Raw genomic sequence first — 18,798 nt, 5'->3', positions numbered from 1 at the left:
TGAGCTTTGGAGGGGGATACACGATATCCCTTGGAGAATAAATGTTGAAGGAACAGGAGGGTGTCTTGTTGAGAAGATTCAAAGGAAGGGCTACAAAGCAGAAGGTCATCAATATATTGAATAAGGTGAGAAGCAGAGGGGTGGAAAGAAAGTAAATCATGAGAAAGAGCTTGGCTGAACTAATGAGGGCTGTCCCTGAAGCCTTGTGGCAGTATAGCCCAGGTAAGCTGCTGGGACTGATGGATATCAGGGTCAGTCCAGGTAAAAGCAAAGAGAGGATGGGACAAGGGGTGCAGGGGAATAGTGAAAAAAGCATCTTTAAGATCAAGAATGGAATAGTGAATTGTGGAAGGAGGTATTGAAGATAGGAGGGTGTACAGGTTTGGCACTATAGGATGGATGGGAAGGACGATTTGATTAATAAGGCAAAGATCCTGAACCAACCTGTAAGACTTGTCCAGTTTCTGGATGGGTAGCATAGGGGAGTTATAAGGAGAATTTGTAGGCTTTAAGAGGCCATGTTGTAACAGGTGGGTGATAACAGGCTTTAGTCCCCTTAAAGCCTGTGTGGGATGGGATACTGGCATTGAGCGGGTAAGGGTGATCAGGTTTTAATGGGATAGTAATGGGCATGTGATCGGTTGCCAGGGAAGGAGTAGAGGTGTCCCAGACTTGTGGATTAAGGTTGGGGGATATAAGAGGAAGACATGAAGGAGGCTTTGGGTTGGGGAGAAGGGCAGCAATGAGATGTGGCTATAGTCCAGGAATAGTCAGGGAAGCAGATAATTTAGTTAAAATGTCTCGGCCTAATAAGGGAACTGGGCAGGTGGGGAAAACTGAAAAAGAGTGCATAAAAGAATGTTGTCCAAGTTGGCACCAGAGTGGGGGAGTTTTAAGGGGTCTAGCAGCCTGGCCATCAATACCCGCAACAATTATGAAGGCAAGGGAAACAGGCCCTTGAAAAGAAGGTAATGTGGAGTGGGTAGCCTCTGTATTGATTAAGAAGGGGACAGACTTACCCTCCACTGTAAAAGTTACCCAAAGCATCTGTGATGGTCCAGGAGGTTTCCAACGCAATTGGGCCGTGTCAGTCTTCAGCCACTAAGCTGAGAAGATCTGGAAAGGAGTCAGTCCAAGAGCCTTGGGCCAGAGTTCCAGGGGCTCTGGGAGTGGCTGCTGGGCAAGTTGGATAGTCCAATTTCCAGTGGGGTCCCACACAGATGGGACATGGCTTAGGAGGAATCCTGGGCTGCGGGCATTTCTTGGCCCAGTGGCCAGATTTCCAGCACTTGAAGCAAGATCCTGAGGGAGGAGGTCCTGGAGGAATGCCTGGCTGCTGCAGCTTAGGCATTTTGAAGTTCTTGTGTGCTGGAGATGTGGCTTGGGTTTCTCTCACAGCAGAAGCAAGTAATTGCAACTCAGAAATATGTTGTTGCTTGACTGCCTCTTCTCTATTATTGTACACCTTGAAGGCGAGGTTAATTAAATCCTGTTGTGGGGTTTGAGGGCTGAAATCTAATTTTTGGAGCTTTTTCTAATATCAGGAGCAGATTGGGTAATAAAATGCATATTGAGAATAAGACGGCCTTCTGGCCCCTCTGGGGCTAGGGCAGTAAAGCATCTAAGGGTTGTTGCCAAACGGGCCATGAACTGGGCTGGGTTTTTATATTTGATGAAAATGAGCCCAAACACTAACTGATTTGGGAGAGGGTGGATAAAGAAAAGGAGCATTAACCTTGACAATGCCTTCAGCTCCAGCCACCTCTCTAAGAGGAGATTGTTGGGAGGGCTAGTCATGGAGCAAAACTGTAAGCTGGACTGGGTGTGAGGAGGGGAGGTGATAGAAGGATTATAGGGTGGGGGAGTGGAGACTGAGGAAGAATTGGGACTTGGCTTGGCCTGGCCAGGAGCAGCCTGGGGAGGAGGGAGAGGTCAGATAGGTCTGTAGAAAAGGAGGATTCAAAGGACTCAGAGCTTGGGGTGGAGACTGAAGGGACAGACAGGAGAGAAAGGAGAAAGAAAAAAGATTTGGGACGAGTTGCATTGGGAGCAGAGACTAGGGAGGGACCAATGTGTAAAAGAATGCCTGGACATCAGGCACCTCAGGCCATTTGCCCATTTTACGACAAAAATTATCTAGATCTTGTAGGATGGAGGAATTGAAAGTGTCATTTTCTGACCATTTAGAGCCATTGTCGAGTTTGTATTGGGGCCAAGCGGTATTGCAGAAGAAAATAAGAGGCTTAGGTTTTAGGTCAGGTGAGAGTTGAAGAGGTTTCAAGTTTTTTGGAACACAGGCTAAGGGAAAAGACAGAGGATTGGAGGGCAGAAGGTTGCCCATAGTAAAAAGGTAAGTTTAGAGAAAAGATAGGGTAGAGACACGGAGGGAGGGAGGTGGTACTTGCCACCCACAGGAGGTGGTACTTGCCACCAAGGGGAGGTAGTACTTGCCACCAAGGTGAAGGATCAAGGCAGGGGTCCCTGTGGTGATCAGACACATCTGGAATGTGGGTGAATAATCAGGCAGGCATCCCTGCAGTGATTAGACACCAAAGGAAGACTGTCTTCCCGAATCCATGACCAGCACCACAGTTTTGAGTACACAGATAAAACGCGTCTCCTCTCTCTCTACCAGAAAGAGAAAGGAAACAAAATTAAGGAAGGGAGAGATTGAAGGGTGGAAGGATAGCGAGAAAGGTTGGAGAAGAGAATAAAAAGAGGCTGCTTACCCGATTTAAAATTGGTGAGATGTTCCTTAGGCTAGTCTGAGGACCTGACATTGTAGGTGGATCTCCTCACAAAGAGAGGGTGAGGACCGGGGACCAGTCTCCCAAAGGAGTCCCCCTGTCCTGGGTCTCCAGTACAAAATGTCACACAAGTCCATGTGAAGAGACCACCAAACAGGCTTTGTGTGAGTAATAAAGCTTTTTAATCACCTAGGTGCAGGCGGGCTGAGTCCAAAAAAGGAGTCAGCAAAGGGAGACAGGGGTGGGGCACTTTTTATAGGATTTGGGTAGATAGTGGAAAATTATAGTTAAAGGTGGTTATCTCTTGCAGGCAGCGGCAGGAGTCACAAGGTGCAGGGTGGGGAGATCATGAGACTCATTGTCCAGGGGAGGAATGTCACAAGGACGGTTGATTAGTTGGGGTGGGGCAGGAACAAATCACAATGGTGGAATGTCATCTTTTGTGGTTCTTCAGTTGCTCGAGGCCTTCTGGATGTATACGTGCAGGTCAGAGGGGTTATGATGGTTTAGCTTGGGCTCAGAGACCTGACACAGCAATGTCCCACCCCTGGTACCAATTTTCTGTGTTAAGCCATTCTTGCATTGCTATAAAGAAATACCTGAGACAGTAATTTATAAAGAAAAGAGTTTTAATTGCCTCACAGTTCTACAGACTTTACAGGAGGCATGATGCTGGCATCTGCTCAGCTTCTGATGAAGCCTCAGAGAGCTGTCAATAATGGTAGAAGGTGAAGAGGGAGCAGGCACATCACATGGCAAAAGCAGGAGCAATCCAGAGAGTAGAGGGGAAGTGCCATACACTTAAACAACCAGATCTTGTGAGTACTCACTATTACAAGGACATCACCAAAACATGAGGGATCTACCCCCGTGACTCAAACACCTCCCACCAGACCCCACCTTCAACACTGGAGATTACAATTCAACAAGAGATTTCAGTGGGGAAAAATATCCAAACTATATCACTCCCTGGTAGAGCTGATGCATAAAGGAAAAAGAGAAAGGAATCAAAACTTGTCATTACTGAAAACCACTCAACTCAAAAATAAACAATAAGAGAGAAAGGAGCAAAGAATATGAAAATAACCAGAACACAATCAATAAAATGGAAGAAGTTCTCACCTATCAATAATAACATTGAATGTAAATGGCTTAAATTCCCCACTTAAAAGAGATAGACTGGCTGAATGGATAAAAATACAAGATCTCCCCCCAAAAAATATGCTGCCTACAAGAAACATACCTCACCTGTAAAGACACATATAGACTGAAAAATGAAAGGATGGAAAAATATATTTTATGCAAATTGAAGCCAAACGTGAGCAAGAACAGCTATACTTATATCAGACAAAACAGACTTCAAGTTGAAAGCAGTAAAAAGAGACAAAGAAGGACATTGTATAAATAATAACAGAATCAATTCAGCAAGGGAATATAACAATTGTAAATATATATGCACCAAACACTAGCACACTCAGATATATAAAACAAATATTGTTAGATCTACAGGGAGAGATAGACTTCAATATAATAATAATTGAGGACTCCAACACCCCATTTTCAGCACTGGATAGAGCAGCTAGATGGAAAATAAACAAGGAAATATCAGATTTAAACTGCACCATAGACGAAATAGACCTAACAGACATTTACAGAACATTTCACCCAACAGCTGCAGAGCAGTCATTCTTTTCATCAGCACATGAAACATTCTCCAAGACTGACCATTATGTCAGGACACAAAAGAAGTCTTAAAAAGCTTTAAAAAGTCAAAATCATATCAAGTGTTTCATCTGACCACCAGGGAATAAAACTAAAAATCAATATCAAAAGTAACATTTGAAATTATACCAATACATGAAATTAAGCAACATATTCCTGACTGATCAATGGGTAATGGAAGAAATTAAGAATAAAATTTTAAAATTCCTTGAAACAAAAGAAAATAGAAACACAACATACCAAAACCTATGGGACACAGGAAAAGCAGTAGTAAGAGGCAAGTTTACAGCAAAAAAGCCTATATCAAAACTAGAAAGACTTCAAATAAACAACCTACCTAACAATGGACAAAGAGACTAGGAAAGCAAGACCAAACCAAACTCCAAATTAGTAGAGGAAAGAAATAGTAAAGTTTAAATTAAAGATTAATTTAATGTTACTATCAAAGTGACAAATGCATAGCTAATATCTTACGGAAAAGCTTTCAATGTTTCCTTTAAGACTGAACAAGACAAGGATGTCAACTCCCACCACACTTATTCAACATAGTACTGGGTATTTTAGCCAGGGCAACTAAGCAAGAGAAACAAATAACAGAAAATACACAAAGTGGAGACTAAAAAAACAATAAAGATGAATGAAACAAAAAGTTAGTTTTTTGAAAAGATACACAAAATCAACAAATCATTACCTAGGTTAGCTAAGAAAAAAATAGCTAAGACTCAAATAAATAAAATCAGATGGAAAAAATAAATACAAATGATCATTAGAGACTACCATGAACAACTATATGACAATAAACTTGAAAACCTAGAGGAACTGAATAAATTATTGGGTACATGTAACCTACTAAGATTGAAACAAGAAGAAATAGAAAACCTGAACAGACTTATAAGAAGCAATGAGATTTACTCAGTAATAAAATGTCTTCCAACAAAGAAAAGTCCAGAACTGGATGGCTTCACAGCTAAATTCTTCTGATCCTTTAAAGAAGAATTAATACCAATTTTCCAAACTATTTCAAAAAATTAAAGCAGAGAGAATTCCTCCTAACTCATTCTATATGGTGAGCATAATCCTAATACTGAAACCAGACAAGGACACAACAAAAAAAGAAAACTACAGACCAAAATCTCTAATGAACATAGATGAGAAAATCCTCAACAAAATACTATCAAATTGAATCTAACAACACATCAAAAAGGTAATACATTATGGTCAAGCAGGATTTATCCCAGGAATGCAAGGATGATTTGACATATACAAATCAACAAATGTCATATCACATCAATCCAATGAAGACCAAAGCCATATGATCATGCAATAGATACAGAAAAAGTTTTGATAAAATTCAACCTTCCTCCACGATTAAAAAAAAAAAAACTCTTATTAGGAATAGAAGGAAAGTACCTCAAAATAATAAAAGTCATAAATGACAAACCCACAGCTAATATCTTACAGATTGAGGGAAAGCTTTCAGCCTTTCCTTTAAAAACTGGAACAAAACCAGGATGTTGCCTCTCACCACTCTTTTTCAACATAGTACTGGGTAGTCTAGCTAGAGCAATTAAGCAAGAGAAATAACAGGCATCCCAACTGGAAAGGAGGAAGTCAGATTGTCCCTGTTTGTAGATGACATGATCTTATATACAGAAAGACCTAAAGACTTGAAAAAAAACTCTCAAAACTGACAAATTTAATAAAGTTGCAGAATACAAAATTAATATACAAAATATAATATTAATATACAAAAATTAGTAGTATTTTTATACATGAACAAGTTAGCTGAAAAAGAAATCAAGACAACAATCCTATTTATAATAGCAAAAAGAAAAAAAAACTAAAAATAAATTTAGCTAAGGACATAAAATCCTCCTCCCATGCTCATGGATCAAAAGAAGTAATATTGTTAAAATGACAATACTATCCTAACCAATCTATAAAGTCATTAAAATCCCTATAAAAATAAAAAGGACATTCTTCACAGAAATAGGAAAAAAATCCTAAAATTTGTATGGAACCATGAAAGACACCAAGTAGCCAAAGAAATCCTGAGCAACAAGAACGAAGTTGGAGGTATGACACTACCGGACTTCAAAATATACTGCAAATCTATAGTAACTAAAACAGCATAAAAAGATACACAAAACAGTGCAGCAGAATAGGGAACTCAGAAGATAATCCACATATCTACAGCCAACTGATTTTTTACAAAGTCACCAAGAACATGCACTGGGGAAAGGACAGTCTCTTCAATAAATAGTGCTGGGAAAACTGGATATCCATAAGCAGAGAATAAAACTAGACTCCCTACCTCTAACCTTATACCAAAATTAACTCAAACTGGACCAAAGACCTAATTGTGAGACCCAAACCTATAAAAGTACTAGAAGAAAACATAGGGGAAATGCTTCAGGACTTGAATTTGGGAAAGATTTTATGAATACGACCAGAAAACATAGACATCCAAAGCAAAAATAAACAAACGGAATTATATCAAACTAAAAAGCTTATGCAAAGCAAAAGAAACAATCCACATATTAAAAAAATAATCTACAGGATGGGACAAGACACTTTCAAACTATTCACCTGACAGAGATTAATATCCAAAATATGCAAGGACTCAAACATCAACAGCAAAAAACCCACAAACAATGCAATTAGAAAATGGGTAAATGATCTGAACAGACATTTCTCAAAAGAACACATACAAACAGCCAAATAATACATGAAAAAAAATGATTGTCATCACTAATTAGCAGGGAACTGCAAATCAAACCATGATGGGGTATCATCTCACCCTAATTGGGATGGCCATTATTGAAAACACACACACACAAAAATGTTGGCAAGGATGCAAATAAAAGGGATCCCTTATGCACTGTTGGTAAGAATGTAAACTAGTGTAGTCACTATGAAAAACAGTGGGAAGGTTCCTCAAAAACTGCAGATAAAAACATCATATGATCCAGTAATCCCACTACTGGGCATTTATCCAAAGAAAGGGAAACCATTATATTGAAGAGACATCTGTACCCCCATGTGTGTTACATAACTACTCACAATAGCCAAGATATGGAATCAATCTAGTTGTCCAATAAGATGAACAGATAAAATATGCATATACACACAATGGAATACTATTCAGTCATAAAGAATGAAATCCTGTTATTCGCAGTAACATAAATGAAACTGGAAGATATTATGTTATATGAAATAAGCCAGGAACAGAGAGTTAAACACCACTTGTTCTTATGTGTGGAAGCTAAAAAACATTTATCCCATTGAAGTAAAAAGTAGAACAGAAAATACTAGAGGCTGGTAAGGAAAGGGGAAGTAAGGGAAAGGGAGAGATCTGTTAAAGGATACAAAATTACAGCTAGATAGGAGGAATAAACTCCAGGGCTCTTTAGCACTATAGGGTGACTATAGCTAACAGTAATATATAGTTTCAATTAGATAGCAGGAGGATATTGAATGTTCCCAACCCAAGGAAATTATAAATGTTTGAGATGATGGATATGCTCATTATCCTAATCTGATCACTATATATTACATGTATTGAAACATCACCATGTACCCCATAAATATGTATAATTATTTTTTGTCAATTAAAATATTTTAATGTGATATTTTAAAATATCAAAAATAGTGGGAAAATGTATGAAAAACTCAAAATTTTAAATAAAGATAGTGTGGTATAATAATATATATTTGGCTTTTGTCTCTGCATTCCTGGCACAGAGCTTCTAAAGCCTTTGGAGTTTCCTGACTCATAGGTGCATCTTTTGTTATTCATAATGAGCCCCTTTCAACAATACTTGAGTTTATCCTAATGAGGTAAATTTTGGTTGGTCCCTAAATAGTTTCAGTCTGGGGACTAGTCACCAGAGGAAACAACTATGTGATTACAGAGTTACAACTTTGAGCCCTATTCCCAGCCCTTCGGGGTGGAGAGAGAGCCTTAAGGTTGACTTCAATTACCAGTGGCCAATAATTTTCAAGTATGTCTACAAAATGAAAACTTTATAAAAACCCACAAATGATGGGGTTTAGGGAGCTTCCAGATTAATGAAGGCATCAAGGCATTGATATGCTCTGAGAAGGCTTGGAAACTCTGTACCCTACAGCCCCCAAACCTTACCCTATGTGTCTCTTCCATTTGGCTGTTTCTGGGTTGTATCCTTTAGAGTAAACCAGTAATAGTAAGTAAAGTGCTCTTCTGAGTTCTATGAGTCATTCTGGTGATTTAAGAAACCTGAGAAAGGAGTCATGGGGACCCCCAAATTGGCAGTTGGTGGACAGAAGTGGGAGTAGCCTGGGTGCTCTATTTGTGACTGGCATCTAAAGTGGTGGCAGCCTTGTGGGACTGAGCCCTTCACCTATGGGGTCTGCACTAACTCCAGGAGTTAGTGTCAGAATTGAATTAAATTATTGGACACCAATTGGTGTTGGAGAATGGGTGTGGAAAACTATAATTACTTGGTGTCAAAGAAAAATCACATTTGGTGTCAGAAGTGGTATAAGAAAACAACACACAAATGGGATCAGTGACACTGTTGTGCCACGCCATAGGAGAGCCAGAGGTAAGAGAAAGAACACTAATACTGACCTCATCTCTACTTAAAATGCTGATATTTTGTTTATCATCCATTGGGGGTATTAATTTTTATTTTAAGAAAATATTGCATTGAAATATTTATCTTGATTACTAAGTCTTGACTAGTAAAATGAATAAAGTATCATTATAATAATCAAGGAGTCTACAATTGAAGCAAAGAATTGCCTCTGGATGTTATCTGAGAGAGTAGGCATGGAGAATGAGCTGTTCTGCAGTTAAGCAAATGCATTCTTCCAAGATCCCAGGGGTATGGGGCCTTTCTCATTTGTAGACTGTACTAGCCCCTCAAAATCCAGAACAAATAACACTACAAAATGGGAAGACTTGAGTTCTGACAAGGCATCGGATAGGGAACTGAGCTGGGCATGGTCTACAGGGGAGTGACAAGGAAACAGCCACCTGGGGGCAGCAAGACTAGAAAGGGAGATCAGAACTGAATCCAGAGATAACAGACCAGCTACTCCCAGGTCCCTGCAACAAGAGCAGACACCAGTGCTTGGTGGCTCCAGTGATGGTGGCTCTGTTTAATTCCTTCTTAGAGCCTTGACGTAATTAACTTAGAAAAGAATAATTCAAATTCCATCATATATATGGTTTCAGTATCAACATTTGGTCAAAAAAATTAAGGTATATTTCTTCACGGTGCTTTGCATAATATCTACACAGCTCTAGATTTTTGCAATTCTTAAATAACCTTGAAATTTCTTGGCAGCAACATTTGAATACCAAAGCTTTTGCTAACACCCAGAGCACTGGGCTCCAATGTGCTAGTCCAAGTTTGCTGTGTGAAATCACTGTCTTCGGGCAGTTTGGAGCAATGACTGACAGCGATGTAATTCTAGAAGCCCAAAGCTGAGGCTCTACCAGAGGATCATATTTTCTACTCAAAGCCAATTATTTTCTCAAGCTATGAAATTTTGCCACTTGAAAGATTTTTCTCCATATCCTATGCAAGAGAGGATCCTCTGAAATAGTTCACCCTGTCTACACTGCCATCCCAGACACCTATGGCATATCAGAAGTATTATGAATCAATGGATTTTATGAGACTTGGTGACAACTTTATGTTATTGAATCTCATTTTTTCTAAACTGTCCCTACATGATTTTTTTCTCCATATTTTGTGGTACTTCCTGGATGACACTGCAATTTTCAAAGATACTTTAACCTATCTCTTTTTTGTTTTAGTTGCTGCTGCTGTTTGTTTATTGGCTTCACCTGCTTTGCTTTAGGTTGGGTTTGTTGGGAGAGAAAGAATATAACAGAATTCTTCCACTCAGCTCAAAATTTTGCAGTTCTGGGCTGGGCGCAGTGGCTCACGCCTGTATTCCCAGCACTTTGGGAGGCCGAGGTGGGCGGATCACCTGAGGTAAGGAATTCGAGACCAGCCTGGCCAACATAGTGAAAGCCCGTCTCTACTAAAAATACAAAAAATTAGTCAGGCATGGCCATGCACACCTGTAGTCCCAGCTACTCAGGAGGCTGAGGCGGAAGAATCTCTTGAACCCAGGATGCAGAGGTTGCAGTGAGCCGAGATGGTGCCACTGCACTCTAGCCTGGGTGACAGAGTGAGACTCTATCTCAAAAAAAAATTGCAATTCTGAAACCTTATGTCTTGGTCTTTCCCCCTGACAGAGGAGAGGAAATGAGGCCCCTATAATTAAGGCTCTTATCAGTGTCACTCAGCTGGTTGATGACTGAGGCAGGAATAAGACAGCTTCCCAGCTGCTGCTCCCCTCATTTAAATCACACAATGTCTCAACTATCTGGAAGCAAAGGTTAGTCTGCGTGGCATCTACTGAATGACACAGAGTTGTAGCAGGTGTTAAAACTCCCCTTCCTAGAATGGTATAAGATCCCCAGTAGCTTATATAGGGCCTACAAGAGTCTAGGCAAGAGACCTAGACTCCAAGTCACTGCTCTCCCTACAGGAGGCAGCTGGTGAAGACTAGTTGTTCTCTGTCTGTCAATCACTGCTGCTCTGGATAACTTCTAAGACATTCCTCCCAAGTCTGCTCCATGGACCAAGGCAGGTGGAGGTCCCCCAGAGACCTTCCACATCCTATAAAGGCATTTAGTGTCCATCCTCCTCCTGTATCCTTTGGCTGCAAAACACTGTCCACATGCACCCCACCCCATGCTTAGCCCCTCTGGGTCTCTAGGAAGATAAATCCTCTCCCCACCCCTGCAGAGCAGCAACTCCCTTCAGCCCAAAGCACTGGCCTCTATTCCCTATCAGGTTAGAATCTCCATTAAGGGGCCAAAAATGCAAACGCTCTTTCTTTCTTATATGTTGGAATCCTCAGAAGCCTCTGCGTCTGAAGCTTCCCCTCCCTCCACCCACCCTTTCCCCAAACCCCAGGTATGACCTCTCAGTAGATCTACAGCCCTGGGCTTTAGCAACCTCTGCTCAGCACTTACAAAAAACCCTCAGAGCAGAGCTCCTACCATCCTGACCAGCTCCATGAAATAGGGGAAAACACTGGAAGGATAAACATAGATTAATATTTACTTAAATTATCTAGTCATGCCTGGATAATATGCTTATGGGGAGAACAGATTCTTATGTATCAAAGGGGAAAATATTTGAAAGCTTTGCTCAAGAGATTTAAATTGCTTCATGTTAAATAATGTTTTAGGATTATGTATTCAAAACAATAAACACTTCAGAAGAGTTTTATGATGGGAATTTTTATACTTGCATTAAAAATAAGGCGAATTTTAAAAATTTTCTCACTTTATCAAAACAGGGGATCTGTTCCCCTCCCTCTTACTTTAGTTTCTATTAGTTTCCTACGGCTTCCATAACAAATTACCCCAAATTTAGTGGCTTAAAGCAACACATACTTATTATTTTACCATTCTGGAGGTCAGCACTCATAAAATCAAGGTGTCAGCGGAGCTATGCTTTTTTGGCTTGGGGGATCCTCAGGGAGAATCTGTTTCCTTGCCTTTGCTAGCTTCTAGAAGCTGCCCACATTCTTTAGCTTCTGGCCCCTTCCTGGCATCTCTCCTCTTGCCATCTCGGCTCCCACCTTCCCATCTCCTTCTCTCACTAGATCTCTTGCCTCCTCCTTTCATTTATAAAGACACTTGTGATTATATTGGCCCACTCTGATAGTCCAAGATAATCTCCCCATCTCAAGTCCTAACCATATCCGCAAAGTCCCTTCTGCTAGGTAAGGTAACACAGTCCATGTTCTGAGGATTACAATGTGGACATCTTGGGAGTCATTATTCAGCCCACCACATCCCTTCTCCAATTTGCCCTCATTTTGGCCTCCTTGACCCTGGACTCTCTCCTCTCTTGCCACCCTGGCCTCTGGCCCTTCAGCATCTCCCAGACACTAGAGTCCTTGCCCTGGCTGCTCCCTCTGCGAGGTGGCCCATTCCCTAGTGAGCTTTGACACTCATTCCTTCCCCTCCTCCAGCCCTTTGCGCAAACATCGCCTTCTCACGGAGCACTTTTCTGGCCACCTTATTTAAATGTTCAGTTCCCTCCCTTATCCCTAGACACTTCTTGTCACCTTCCCTAATTTATTTTTTCCCAGAGTAATTATTGTCATCTAGCTTATCATATATTTTACTCATTTACTTCTTTTATTTTCTATTTCACTCCTCTTAAATGTAGGCTTTATGAGGGAAAGAATTTCTTTCTTTTTTTTGAGACAAGGTCTCACTCTGTCATCCAGGCTGGAGTGCAGTGGTGTGATCACACCTCACTGCAGCCTCAACCTCCTAGGCTCAAACGATCCTGCCACCTCACCCTCCTGAGTAACTGGGACTACATGCATGTGCCACCACATCTGGCTAATTTTTTATTTTTTATAGAGGTGGCATCTCACTATGTTGCCCAGGCTGGTCTTGAACTCCTAGGCTCAAGTGATCCTCCTGCATTGGCCTCCCAAAGTGAAGAATTTCTTTTTTCTTTATTTTTTTCTGCTGAAACCCTTGGACTTAGAAAAATCCTTGGCATATCATAGGCTTTCAGTAAATATTAGTTAGATAAATACGGCTGGGTAATTTATTAGAGAAGCTTCAAAGTTAATATCTGTAAGTTTTATATCTCAGGCTGGTTAGACTCCCAATAAAGCACTTTCCCTAACTCCGGCAGAGTGGTGAAGGCCTGGCTATCCAGTGAGTTCTGGGAATCCACTGGAAAAAGAGGGCTGAGTCCTCACTACAAAGTACACATCATTCACTTAATTCTCAATCATGCCAGACACCCTCTGTTTCAATCTCCCCAGAGACCTCCCGTGTTTGGTTGGATAGGAGAAGGACAGTCTTCTGGCTGAGTGTGGTGGGAGAAGGAACCCAGAGGTCAATGGCTTTTTAAACAGACTTTCAGCCAATCTTCCACATTTTAGATGCATCTCACTCTCACTTCAGAGGTACCCTGTGTTGTCAGCTCCTGAAGCACTGGTGGACTCTGCAGTCTAGGTTTTGCTGCTGCCTAAGTTCCCCTGTTACCTATTAATATTCCCTTTTCTATAAATCCTTTACCACTCACTCAATTGCTTTTCAGACTCCTAAGTTTTATTGCTGTTTTCTCCCCACTATTCTTCCCTTCCTTGTGAGCATATGCCTTTAACACATCCTTTCGCTGTTATTTAATTGACATTTCAGTAGAGCATAGATGTGTGATCTACCATCATCTTCACTACAGATGTCCCATGCTTACTATCATTTGGGGTCTTACGGATCAATACATTGATCCATTGTGTATTCTGTGTGTCTACTGAGTTTTTAACTTGAACTTTAGGAGAAACTATGTTCCAAATTATACTTAAATTATGACTGGCCACATTTCCATTTATGAATAACACCTCACAATTGAAGATTGCTTTAAGTTGCATGGGCATTTTTGAATTCATCTAACTTAATCCTGTGAGGTAAATGAAGATCTGAGACTCAGAAAAATTGCCACAATATACCCAAGACCAAAACAGCCAGTCAGTGGTGGGCCCAGCTCTCGAACATGTCTTCTGGCTTCTGACTAAACCATGTGGTCTCTCTTTGTCATGTTGCCTTTCTTCCTACAAAGAAGACAAGTTAGGAAAATGTGTTTCTTTTCATAAATGTGACACAGCACAGAAAGCTTGCTGAAAAAACAGTCACATTCCTGAAACAATCTTGGAAGCGTCCCCATTCTGGTGTTGTGCAGGGAACATGTTTTGCTAGCCCATCAGGCTGGCCACATCTCTCCAGGCTTGCTGGTCTAGAATGTATTGTTGGTATTGCCTCTCCCACTTTGGGGCCTATTGATAATATGTCTTAAGCTGAAAATCTTTCCTCTTGATCTCTGAGGTCCTTCCTTGGTCTCAGTACCTTCTGAAATCTTACAGAAAGCTTCTCCCCCCAGTCCCCACGATGCTCTCACATCTTTGCTCCCTCAAGGAGATCTGCACATCTGTTTCCCATGATTGTGAACTATGAGAAGTTGTCAGGGCCTTTCAATCAGTATAACGGCCTATAAAAGCTCGCTGTATTTTCAGTTTTACTAAATATTTCTATAATTCAAAAATTATGGAAATGGATAATGTTTCTCTTCTTCGGGAATATATTTAACAGCTGTGTGTGCACCAGATGCAAATGAATATATAGAAATAAATTGTGCATTTTATAGACTGCATTTCATATTAACTTGCTTCCCCTTTGGATACCTCAGGCCATGCTCCTGCCAGAATGCCGAAGACACTGGAGTACTTTACAGGGGACTGTTTCTTAGTTCCATGGAGAGAACAGGTAAGGTTCCATCCAAGCAATCTATGAATAAAAGCATAACTCCTCCTGCCTAAGCCAGTGTTTCTTGAGCTGAGGAGCAAATTGCAAAAGGTAGGTCTGACATTAGGAATTGTGTAAAATTGGTTAAGTTACTACCTCCCTAACTGTAGTTCACAGTTAGAGAATGGAGCTATTTATCCAGCAGAGTTTACTCAAGATTAAATGTGACCACTTAGGTTCCCGGCAGATAGATCAGTAACTATGTGGTGTGCAGCGGTCATGCTTTTTTTGATTGCCCAACCTCTGAATCAGAAGTGGAAAAGCCAGTCTTTGCTCTTCCTGACATCTGGCAACTACTATGCAGACACAGGATTTGAAAAAGTGCCAATTTGTTATCTAACCCAGGACTTTACATCTGAAGAAGTGATAAAACAAACAAGCAAACAAACAAGGGCAGTTGCAGAATTCCGTTTGGTAGAGCAGTGGCCTCCAGGTTCCTGGCCACGGGGTGGGGTCTAGTGCCCTCCAGCAGTGGCTGTGGCTCCTGACCAGCCCATCTCTACGTGCATCCCTTTGAGCTTCCTTTTCCATTTCTGAGTCAGTTTTGCTGGCTTTCCCACCCTTCTGTGAACTACCCAGCAGCCCCCTGATAAGTTCATTTTTGGATTAAGATAACTTAAAATAGGAAAATTCCCATTTAGAATTGAGAACACTGATTGTTAGGAAATATAATTTTACTTGCTTTCTAGAGTTTTGGGACTCCTTCCCTGTGCATCATAGAACATTATAGAGACCAGAGACATAGGCTTTATGAACTGGGTACACCTTCTCATAACCTCCCTACTGTTCTAGTCCTCATGCTCCCAATTATCCGGCTTATGAAGGCAAGATCCAGGCTGGGGAATGACCCCAAACAGTCAGGGGTCATCGTAACAATTGGGGTTGCCTGGGACCAACTGTGACTGGGGAGTTTTTAAGAATCCTGTGATTAATAAAGCTTGGAGGAATACTCAGGAGACCATCAGAGGGAAAAACCACAGTTCCCATGGCCGGGTGTCCCAGACAAATGGGGATACACAGAAGGGCTCCCGCTATCAGCCCTGCATCATCAGCAACCACTCCAGTTCCCGAGAGAGATAAGCAAGAACTCAATTGATGATTTCACTCTGCCAATTTCTAGAGCTATGCTTCACATGAGGAGACAATACACACTTTGGTTCTACAACTGCCTTGAGTTAAATCCCAGCTCTGCCACTTACCACCAATGGGGCTTTGGGCAAGTTATTCAAAGTCTCAGTGTTCTTATTTCCACATTGGTGAAATGAGGATAATAATGGCAGCTACTTCATAAAGCTGTTGTGAGGAGTAAATAAGTCCAAACATTTCAAGGTCTTAAAACAGGGCCTGGCCCAGCATAGGCACTCAATATTTATTAATGGTATTATTATTTTTTTTAAAAATGCTAGTTGCCAAATAAATGGTGCTTGTAGCCTAAGGAGAATGAGTAAAGTAACTGAAGTTACCTTACAAGATTACTTTAAAGTCATTACAAGAACTACTAACTGTTGTATAATGGCCTGCATCTCACAAAGAACTTTTTTTTACAAGACTCGTAGTTAAGAGTGGTCAGTCATGGCATCAGACGAACTCAGGCTCAAATCCAAATCTTTTACTTCATAGTCAGGTGAATCTGGGCAACCCCTAAGCCTCAGTTTACACATCTATGATACAAGGTTAATAATATTTATCTCTTGGGCCTATGTTGAGGACTAAATTAGATAATAGGCACAAACAGCTTTACTCAGTGTCTGACGTGTGGGAAGCACCCACTAAATGATTGTCATCATTTTCACAACAATTCTGTGAGGCCCTAGGTTTTTCATTCTCATTTTCAAGATGAGGACCTTAAGGCTCAGAAGAGAATAGTAACTTCTCCAAGATCTTGTTGTCTGTAAAAGATGGAAAACGGGCCACATGCGGTGGCTGATGCCTGTAATTTCAGCACTTTGGGAGGCTGAGGCTGTTGGATCACTTGAAGTCAGAAGTTCAAGACCAGTCATCGCCAACATGGTGAAACCACGTCTCTGCTAAAAATATAAAAAATTAGCCAGGCGTGGTGGCACATGCCTGTAGTCCCAGCTACTCAGGAGGCTGAGGCAGGAGAATCGCTTGAGCCTGGGAGGCGGAGGTTGCAGTGAGCCGAGATCGTGCCACTGCAATCCAGCCTGGGTGATAGAGTGAGACCGTGTCTCAAAAACAAACAAACAAACAAAAAAAGATGGAACACGGACTTCAAAGCCCTGTGCATTTTTGACAGAAACATATTCAGCCCTCCTAAAAAGCTCTCTGGTCAGCATGATATTGTAATTCTCATTTTGGGTGGTGGACTCTCAGGCACCATTTGATTTTCTCAGCTAGGCAAAGATGTTTCCGTGATCCTCACAATTATTCCAGCTTTATTTCTATCTGTATATGTGCCTTTTTCATGCTTAAAGTCAAGTGATCTCAACTCATAGGGCAGGTTATTGGAGTAGGGAGAACAGAAACTCGTCGCATGTCCATATCAGCCCAAGGACAGTCTTCCTCCAAAACTGTATTTTGTTAAATTCAGGTGATTCTTCTCTCTTGCCTGTGAGCCTATGAGCCCTGTGGCTTTTGAAACCACCGACTGAGTATACCCTTGTTACCCTGTCACCCTTCGTTATGTTAAACAGCATCATTCCAAGCCTGGGAACTTGTCAGTTTCCAGAGTGAAGAGCCATAGTTTCAAAACCTTAAATTAAAAACAGGGAGAAAATGTTCCATTCCATCCATCAGAAGGAACTTCGTCTCCTTGAACTTGCTTTCTCATACTTCATCTCTGCTCTTTGTCTGAATAGACTTGACAGAAAAATTATTTGGACGTGTCATATGCTTATCATCTCAGACCAAGAAATTGATGGTTTAATGCAAAATGACATGACAGCCCAGGAATTTCATACGTAAACCTACTCACACTGCTTTCAAGAACAAGTTATTCCACCTGGGAATTCTAAGTAACAGTTTGACACTGCCCTAATCTCTTGGACACTGATTTCTTAGTGGGAGCACTAGCCCTGCGATGGAAGGGGGAAGCAGGAAATATAATCTCATGTCTCCAAAGATGAGTCTCTTTCCATCAAAGGAAGAAGAATCTTTATCTTCTTCAATGGAAACAAAAATCTCATTGTGTCTCTGTCTCTGTCTCTCTCTCTCTTCCCCTCCCCACTTGCTCCCTCCCTGTCCCCACAAAAATTCTCAAAAGTGCTCACAACATCCAACAACCCAAATACAAGACCGGGAGTTGGCTTATCCTGCTTTTAGGATTACTGTGTGCCAAATGAAATGGTCCAACATTAAATAATTACAGCACAGCTGGCTGGCAGGAAGTCTCTCACCTGGGGCAGTGGGTCTAGTTCCTGACACTGTGGGTCAGTCACCTGACTTCTCCAGGCCTCAGTTTCTTCACCTGTGAAAATGGGTGGTGTGTGGTGGGGAAGAGGTGGGCAATTTGATATTTAATGATGTGCTTCATGACCTCAGCTTGGGAAATTTTGGCTGCCTCCTGAGAACAAAGAATGAATAGAAAACTATCTAAGTCTTTCCCAGAAAATTGACAATTATTAGTTTATATGTAGAAACTATATTAAAACTAGAGATTTGTATACATGACATCTAAAGAGGTAACAAAATAAATAAAATTCCAAGTAAACCTAGAGCTGGAAGGGCTCACAGAGATCCTCTGAGCATTTCCTTATTCTAGAGATGGAAGGTAAAGTCCAGAAATATCAGGAGTCAGAAACCCACATCCCCCAGCTCACCGTCTCCGGCTGTTCCCACACACAGGGGGCCTGATGCTGTCTCCCAGACACCTGGGTTAGAATTACAGTACTCAGCTTGAGAACTAGTGTTCCCTGAACTTTTTGGCAAATGGAATCTTAACAAGAGAATGATGAATGGATACCT

At 41.2% G+C, this 18,798-nt stretch overlaps 2 long non-coding RNA genes across 2 annotated transcripts in view; one reads left to right on the top strand and one right to left on the bottom strand.

Annotated features, from left to right (window-relative positions):
• LOC129035329 (uncharacterized) overlaps positions 1-18,798 on the bottom strand; it is a 307,216-nt gene that overhangs the window by 251,128 nt on the left and 37,290 nt on the right. The gene's annotated exons all lie outside the window — the stretch shown is intronic.
• Positions 1-18,798, top strand: part of LOC134739475 (uncharacterized) — a 29,213-nt gene that overhangs the window by 8,379 nt on the left and 2,036 nt on the right. The window contains exon 2 of the long non-coding RNA XR_010126157.1: positions 14,759-14,835. This is a non-coding gene — a long non-coding RNA (uncharacterized LOC134739475). The remainder of the gene's footprint in view (positions 1-14,758; positions 14,836-18,798) is intronic.

This window comes from Pongo pygmaeus, chromosome 3, assembly GCF_028885625.2.
Source record: "Pongo pygmaeus isolate AG05252 chromosome 3, NHGRI_mPonPyg2-v2.0_pri, whole genome shotgun sequence".
Classification (NCBI taxonomy): domain Eukaryota; kingdom Metazoa; phylum Chordata; class Mammalia; order Primates; family Hominidae; genus Pongo; species Pongo pygmaeus.
This window is presented reverse-complemented; position numbering and strand designations above follow the sequence as displayed.